General features: G+C 49.2%; 1 long non-coding RNA gene across 1 annotated transcript in view; it reads left to right on the top strand.

The window, feature by feature from the left end:
- The first annotated feature begins 4,940 nt into the window (after positions 1 to 4,940).
- The window catches only part of LOC111812939, a 7,511-nt gene continuing 3,708 nt past the window's right edge, over positions 4,941 to 8,743 (top strand). The window contains exons 1-2 of the long non-coding RNA XR_002818305.1: positions 4,941 to 5,021; positions 6,347 to 6,525. This is a non-coding gene — a long non-coding RNA (uncharacterized LOC111812939). The remainder of the gene's footprint in view (positions 5,022 to 6,346; positions 6,526 to 8,743) is intronic.

Genomic DNA, 8,743 nt, shown 5'->3' with positions numbered 1-8,743 from the left:
GAAACAAGTGCTGGGAGGATGTGCAGACATTGCCAGCCGCGTATAGCGCGGGTGTGGACACAGGCAGCCATTGGGGCCGCAGTGTATCAGCCAGCAAGTCTGCTCCTGGTTCTAGGCCCGAAAGACCCTGACAGCAGGGCTCACGCTGGGTGCGGTGGTGCATACCTGGAAGCCTAGTGTTTCAGAGGCTGAAGCAGGAGGATTTCTGGTTCATGACCGGCCTGGCCCACATAACTGATACCTTGACAGAAAACTAAAATAAAAATAATTGGAATTATGAAATAACACTGGGTCTCAGACACAGATATGCCAGTGTTTGTGGAAGCGATATTGAGTGTAGCTCAAGGATGAAACAGCCCAAGTATCTGTCAACAGCTGAGTGGTTGACGGCACATGCATATTTTTTATTTTCTGTATTTCTTGGCACTCTGACATCCTGGGGCCTTCTAACACAGTGAAACTGCCCATCTTTCAAGTCCAGTTTTCAGATGAAAACCATCCAACTCAAAGCCCATTAGGGGTGCCACATCCTTATTGAGCTCTCTGCCCACCAGCCCAGGGCCAGTACCAGGCCACTGGAGGCAGCCCCGAGCTCCACCGTCCTCGTTAACACGTCAGGCTGGCCACAGCTGAGGCTGTCAGCTTTCCCTTCTGGCTGAAGCCCCGGTAACTGCTCAGGCCCCCATACTCTCTTCACTCCATTTCATGATCAACCGTGCAGCTTCCTGGGATGGCCCTGGTGACAGGCCAGGCCTCCTGTTCCTAGGACCTCTTCCTCTATGAGTTATTTCTGTGTTGGCATCTACCAGGCCCACTTAAACAAATCCCAGTATATCCTAGAATCAGCCACATACTCCCAGTGGAGTACTGTGCAGCCATTCTGAGTGACAGATTGAAACGTACTGTAACATGGATGAACTTAAACAACAGTATGCCTAGTGTTTCAGTTCATTGTAATGAAAAATAGTTTGGTTCCACTTATATGGAATATCTACAATCAGTGAATTTATAGGGAAAGAAAGTAGATTAGAGGTTACCAGGACTTGGGGTTAGGGAAGAGAAATGGGAGTTACTGTTAGTTACTTTTGTTTTTTGGTCCTGGGAATTGAACTCAGCACCTTGCACTTGCCAGGCAGGCACTTGTGCCGCTGAGCTATATTCCCAGTCCTTAGGGAGTTGTTGTTTCATGGGTAGAGAGTTTCAGTTCATTGTACTGAAAAATCTTGGAGCTAGAAAGTAGTGATGGTAACTGTAAATGTAATTCATGCCACTGATCTGTATACTTAAAGGGGTTTCATTGGCACACTTTATTTTTATCACAATAAAAATAGGTAAATTATTTGTTATTCAGGATTTAATTTTTTTTTTTTTTTTTTTTGGCAGAACCAGGGATTGAACTCAGGCCCTTGCATTTGCCACGGAAGCGCTTATTCCACTGAGCCATCTCCCCAGCCCCAAATTATTTGTTATTAAAGGCACAATTTACAACAGATATAAACAACCTAAGACACAGGTTTAACAAAGCCCTAAACTAAATATAATTAAGAAAAATGGACCTACCTAAATGGATAGATGCATGACATTTGTGGACTATAACATCAACATTGTAAGGATGTCAGCTGTCTTGTAAATTCAGTGCAAACTCAGTACGGAGCCCTGGAAGGCTTTTTTTTTCCTTTTCCGGAACCAGGGATTGAACTCAGGCCCTTGCATTTGTCCAGCAAGCGCTTATTCTACCCAGCCATCTCCCCGGCCCCTCTGGAAGGCTTTGACGTAAGGCTTTGATGTTAAGCTTGACACACTGATTTTTCAACTATGTAGAAAAATGCAAAGGGTGGGCCAGGGAGATAGCTCAGTAGAATAAGCACCTGCCTGACAAGCGCAGGGTCCTGAGTTCAACCCGCAGTACCCCCCCCCAAAAAGTAAAGGGTGAAGAGCATGCAAAGCAACATGAGAGAACGACACACAAGGCAACATGGGAGCTGAAGACCTTAGAGACAGGCGTCCTCTCAGGTGATGGGAATGAAGGCAGTGTGGTCCTGACACAGGGGTAGAGAATTTGTAAACAAGTAATTGCATGTAAGTGCTGTAAAGAGATCCACAGGATTTAGAGTTTCAAAAAAGAGTTTCAAGAATAACATAAAGAACACTGTGTGCATGTCATGGGCTGAACCGCACCCCTCACCTAACCCCAAGTGTCTCCCCTCAGAATGTGACCAGTCTTGGAGAGAGGCCATGAAGGAGGCAATTCAATTAAAAAGAGGCCACAGGGTGGAACCCTGCTCCCATCTTACTGGTGTCATGAAAAGGGTAGGTCAGGACACACAAGACTGCTGAAGACAGAGGTGCCGGCCCTGGACAATCCAGGAGAGAGGCTTTGGCAGAAACCCACTAGACTGACCAGCAGGAGCGCCTGCAAGCTGGCTCCTGTGCCCTGCGACCCTCGTGGTCCTGAGAGGAGGGTGAGATACCGAGTGGTCCCAGCAGGGTGAGGTGGTCCACCCTTATAATCCCAGCGTGCTGGGAGGCTGAGGCAGGAGGATCATGCATTTAAACTCAGCCCAAGAAACTCTGTGACTTAACAACCCTGTCACAAAATAAAAAATAAGAAAGGGGTGGAGACGTAGCTCAATGTGAAAGTTCAATCGTGAGAAAAAAGATTTCCCTGCAGGGCCGCGCTGGTGCAGCTGGTCCAATGGACGAGCCATTACTAGTGGCTTATGTATCGTGATGTTAGAACCAGCATCTCACGTGGAGGGTGCAGCAATGACCATTACAGGACAACGGCACGGCCCCTAATTTGAATGACGCTGAAATGGTACAGACTGAGGGATGTAGGTGGACCGAGCTGTGTGTCTTCACGGTCTCTGATCCATCCATGTGGAGGAGTCAAGACAGGCAATAAAGGCAAGAGAATTACCCAGACAGGGGCAGAGCGACCTTATCACCCAGGGTCATAAAGAAGGAAGCGCAGTGGGCCTTGAGCCCAGGTAGCCGGCATGCTGTCAGAGAAGCCAAGGAGAGTGTGTTCTAGATGGGAAGGAGCAGTTAACTGGGTTGGACACTGCAGAGCCGGAAGGCAACGGAGAGGCCCAGGTACGGGGCAGCGATGGCGCTGTGTCGCCTGCATGCTGATCAAGTGAATGGGAACTGAGAGGGAGCAAGAATGGATGGATAGCTCGGGCCGGGGATATGGCTCAGCGGCACAGCGCCTGCCTTGCAAGTGCAAGGTCGTGAGTTCAATTCCTGGTATCCAAACCAAACTAAACCAAAGAATAGATAGTTCTACCACATAGTGGGGAAACAGGGCCCAGATATGGTCTGGAAATGAAACTTTAAAAAAGATGCAAGATGCCGGGAGATGGCTTAGTGGAATAAGTGCTTCCTTGGCAAGCGCAAGGGCCTGAGTTCAACCCCCTGTTCCGCAAAAAAAAAAAAAAAAAAAAAAAAAATGCTATTGGGCTGGGGAGATAGCTCAGTAGAATAAGCACTTGCCTGACAAGCGCAGGTTCGGGAGTTCAATACCCGGTACGGGGGGTGGGGGAAGATGCGAGATACTAGAGCATGTTTTAAGAGACAAGGCAAGAAATGAGATTGCTGGCTATGACAGAGCGAATAACCTAAGCTCTTTGATCTCAAACTTTCTGCCCTTGGAGTTCTTTTTATTTCCTTAAAAAGTACTGAGGATGCCACAGACTATCTGCTTATGTTATACCTGTCAGTATTTACCATATTCAAAAATCAACGAAATGATTACGTAAAGCTAATACAATTTTAATGAAAAGTTACACTTCGCAAAACAAAACTGATGGAAAAGATTTTGCAACTTTCTTCACCATCTGCCTTGGTAGGAGAGTGCTGGCTTTTCGCGTTTTGCATTGAGTCCGCGGCAGCACCACGCTGGGCTTCTGCAGAACCAACCCGCACTCCTGGGAGGTTAAGAGTGGAAAGGCGAGTACTGTTTTAGCGTTATTATGAAATGACTTTTGACTGCATGGAAGCCCTGCATGGAAAGGAGCCGAGGACCCCGAGGTCCCCTGAGCACCCAGCGAACTGCTATGCGCATAAGCCAAAGTCTCAAGAGAAGGCCGCCTGAAGCTGACACGCAGCTACGGAGGCTGGTAGGGGCACTTGCTCGGGGCAGCGCCAAGGATGCTATTATGACCCCCGACATGGCTCGCTGGGCTCCCACGGGACCCCGTGCCTCGCGATGTTCCATTCACTTGGCCAACAACGGCACCGGGTGGAGCTGAGGACCGTGCCAGGCTGAGCGCACAGTTCTGGTCTTCATGGGATCGTCTTCTCCAGCACACACAGACGCCAGCGTGGGAAACAGGCGGAAACCGCCATCGGCTGCAGCTGCAGAACTCGCGGAAGGCCCAGCACGTGGTCGGGGCTTTACATTACTCCATTCTTAACCACCCAGCGGACACGTTTCGTTTTCTGGCTTCTCCTCGTGGCACTTGAGTCTGAATCCAGAACCTCTGCACTGAGCTACATCCCTGGCCCTTTTTCATTTTGACATAGGCAGGGGCTTGCTAACTTGCAAACCCTGAACTTGCGATCCTCTTGCCTCAGACACCCAGAGTGCTGACGTGAGCCATCGCGCTGGCTAGCTTAGCTTTCTGCACAGAAGGGCTCTGCCCAGGACACGTAGCCTTACGCAGTTTGTTGGAACCGGAACTCAGCTCGCAAGAAAGCCCACGTAACAGAAACCCGCTGCCGTGACGTTAGACGCTCGGCTCCCGCTCCCCATTGGAAGGATTTCCGGCGGAAGCTCCTCCAGGGGCGGAACTGCAGTTCTGGCCCCGCCTCTTACCGACCGACTCTTTAGATTTGGCCAATAGTAGCCCAGTTTATTGTCAGGGGCGGAGACCTGTTTGTCCAATCGACGGGTGAGCTCGTTGCTTGGGCAACAGCGTCCTGGAGATGAAAATGGGCTGGGCCTCTGAGGCCCAGAGGCTAGGGGTCCGCGCGCTGGTGTGGGCAGAGCGAGGCTGAAGCTCTGAGCCGGGGCCCGGGTAAGGCGACAATGGCCTCGGCGCACGGCCGCCGCGCGCGTTCGGGGCGGCGGCGCGCGAGCCCAGGGGCCAAGGAGGACCCGGCCAGGCTGCTGGGAGGGTCCTAGAGCCTCAAGGCCGCCCAGCGTTGCAGCCCACCACGGTCTCAGGGGTGGGGATCCGCTCACCGAGCACAGTTCTGGAGCATAGGCACATTGGGCTCGGGGGCGGCTGTATCTAGTGCCTTCCTCGTTCCTGTGGAGCTCGTAGTACTTGGGAAAGCAACAATATAAACAATATCGAAAATGATGGCGTCGGGCCAGGGTGATGGCTCAGTAGAATAAGCATTTCCCTGGCAAGCTCAAGGGTCTGAGTTCAATCCCCGGTTCATTTTCTTCCTCCCAGATGAGCAGATGGGACATGTGTGCTGTGAACTCTCTGCACGGTTTACAAAATGCTTCGTGCCCCGTACTTGCCCGTGTCCCACAGCAGTCTCTTGAGTATCATTAACCCCACTTTTCTCATAGAAAAGTCCCTGCTCTTTCACACTACGATCCCTGGTACTACACGGTCATCCTTGTCTCTCCCAGAAAGCAAGCACCTTAAGACCTGCTCTGGGTTTTCAGTCTTAAGTTGTCCAAAACAACCCTCCACTGTTTTTTCCTGTTTGCTGAAAAAATTTTGCCTTCCAGTGTCTCTTCTGGAAGAGTAATACTAGTGTTTTTTAAATTGTATACGTTCCCCTTAAGGGGTGGACTTATAGAAATGCTGTAAATAAGTTCTACGTTTACACATTGCAATCCCTTCATCTTTTTCTTGTATGTACTATTTTCAATTTTGCAAACATTTCTTTAGATACATTCTGGGGATTTGAAAGTGGGTCAGGTGTGGCTGGGATTATCTCTGAATGTGCTTGCCTTCCACCCAACCTTCCCGAAGCTTCTTTGAGGACAATGTTCTACTTTAGTTACCTGTGCTTCCCTTTTCCGTTTATGTTCATTCCTACGCTTGTACATATTTTTTTTTAAATTTTATTTATTTATGTGTGTGTGTGTGTGTGTGTGGCCAGCTCAGCCCACCAGGGGGCGGGGCTGGCTGGCATGTGGTGCTGGGAGATTGAACCGCGGTCCCTGTGCTTTGCTTAGCTTGTTCTAAGTAAGTGCTTTAGACCACTGAGCCATCTCACCTGCCCAGCTTGTACATATTTGTCAAGAAATTTTTACTCTTATGGCAAGTACAAGGTCCTGGGTTTCATTCCGGGTACTACCCCCCCACAAAAAAATTGCTTACCCATGACTTTGTATTTTGATCCCCAATCTTCTCTGCTTTTTCCTGACTCCTTCTAGCCACCCGCTTCTTCCTTACGCACCGAGGTCTCGGAGGCAGCGCCCAGCCTGGGATTCCCACAGCTGAGCAGCCTCGGCTGGCAGAACCAGCTCTGCGAAGATGGCCGGCAGCCCGATGCCTGCCCAGTGCGGGGCCCTGATGTTAATAAAGCAGTCGCTTTAGTGGAGCTTCTTCACAGGTGTGTATCGAGGGTGGCCGTTGAAAGGTAGTACAGGCGGGGGTACAGCTCAGCGGCGCAGGGGCCCGCCTGGCAAGTGCAGGGGCCCGCGTTTGAACCCTGGTAACGCATGCATGTATGCATAAATAAATAAATAGTAGATGCTGAGAATCACAGATAAGGTTTCCTGGATAGCTCCTTTCTTGGCCAGGATTAAAAAATAAGCTGCTTAATGCCAATGAGAAACTAACAAAAGAAACCAACCACCCCTTTTTTTCTTGTAAAGCCACGGTGAAAGTAGAGTAAAGCCTTGATTTGCAAGCATACTTCTGTCCAGAAAGTGAAGTTTCCCTAAGAAATAATGGAAACTCAGATGATTCGTTCTACAATACAAAAATATTCATATAAAAATGATTACAATGCTGCTGCTGGGTGTGGTGGTGCACTCCTGTAATTGGGAGACTGAGGCAGGAGGATCGGTGAGAGTTTGAGACCAGCCTGGACTACAAAGTGAGCTCAAGGCCAGCCTGAGCTGCCTAGGGAGACCCTGTCTCAAAAATACACACATACACACAAAATGATGACAGTGCTATAATATAATACAAAATAATAACATACAAAACATAAAGAAAAATAAACAAATCAATCTGTATTTATCTTTGAAAATCTTCTCCGCTCATGTGAGGGAGATAAGAGGGGAGGGTTGCCGTGCAGGACGGCTTTCACTGTCACCGGCAGCGTCGCCGCACTGTGCTTTGTACTGGCTCAGTGGAGTCTTTCCCTTTTCATGTAGTTGTAACAAGAACCCTATCCAGTGACACTCGCTTTTGAAGATTTCTTAGAAATGTCACACTGCGTTGTCATTACTCATTGCACGCAGTGATGCAGCCTTAAGTGGGGGCGCTTTTCCGCAGAATGTTGCGGTTTCTTGTATCGTACACATCTCCCTAACCTCATTTGCAGTGAGAGCTCCCTCCGCCCTTTTCGCCTCCTGCTCTGCAGATGTCCTCTGTAGGCTCTTGCCGTTGGGAGACATCACACACAACACCACAGTGCGCAAGCGCGGGAGAGCCGTGGCTGAGCTGCGACGACGTGACACCGGACGTCGTGCATCAGGACACGGCCTGTGTGTCCAAGTGTCCGGGGAATGTTCGCTTGACTTGTGGATCAACCGCAGAGCAAAGTGTAGTCCGGGGTTTTACTGTGTGTTTATCTAAAAATATCCTACATCTTGGTTTACACAGTAGTATCAATTGGGCTGAAGCTGAGTGCCGTATTTAAATACGAATTGCCTTGTGACGTACGTTCTCCAGGATACCCCGCCTTTTGGGAGATCTGTATCAAGGAAGGCAGACTTGGTGAAAAGTATAAACACAGAGCGTGAGGACACGATCCGCTTCTAGCAGGAGAGACCTTCATGCCCCACTTCTTTCTCTTGGGTTTGACCTTTCACTACTGACTTATTCAGTTTATTTTGGGTGCCAGTTGTCATTTACCTTCTCTCCATTCATTTGTCTTGTTTCCCTACTACTGTTACTATGATTGCCTCTACTACTTACTAAGTACTTGCTACATCACTGGCACGGCTTGGAGCCGTACATACCTGCATTTTTTGGTTGTTTGGTTTTTATATAGCATCTGGATACACAGTTCGGACTCATAGTGATCCTCCTCCCTCAGCCTCTCTAGTGCTGGGATTACAGGCGCTCGCCACCACACCTGGTTTCAGGGCTGGCATGGCAGACCTGGTACCGGGCATCGAACTTGGGACCTTGTGCTTGCCAGGTGGGTGCTTAGACCACCAAGCTATTTCCCCAGCCCACATACTTGTTTTTATTTATTCTAAATTACTTACCTTTTAAAAATTTTTAAACGTTGGAGTCAGAGTCTGGCAAAGCTGCTAACCCCCGGCACACTGAACTATAGGCACACGCCTCTGGGCCTGGCTGCTGCTCCCATTTTTCAGGGCCACAGAATTTTGCAAAGCTGATGAGTGGTGGAACATGGTTTCTACTCTGGGGCTCCTGGTAACAGATCCCGTGTTCTCAGTTCATTTTCTGCTACTCTCTGATGTTTATATACTCTGTGACTCTGGCCAAGGCTTTGGGACAATTGATAAGAAACAGTGTGGTGAAATAGAAATGTAAGTCATGAAAAACACAGATAGATTAGGAGAACAGCGGAGGAGGATGAGGACGCAGATTGTCCATGATGTCCAGAAAAGCTGACTGCGGTGGTC

This window comes from Octodon degus, unplaced genomic scaffold (assembly GCF_000260255.1).
Source record: "Octodon degus isolate 3935 unplaced genomic scaffold, OctDeg1.0 scaffold00153, whole genome shotgun sequence".
Classification (NCBI taxonomy): domain Eukaryota; kingdom Metazoa; phylum Chordata; class Mammalia; order Rodentia; family Octodontidae; genus Octodon; species Octodon degus.
This window is presented reverse-complemented; position numbering and strand designations above follow the sequence as displayed.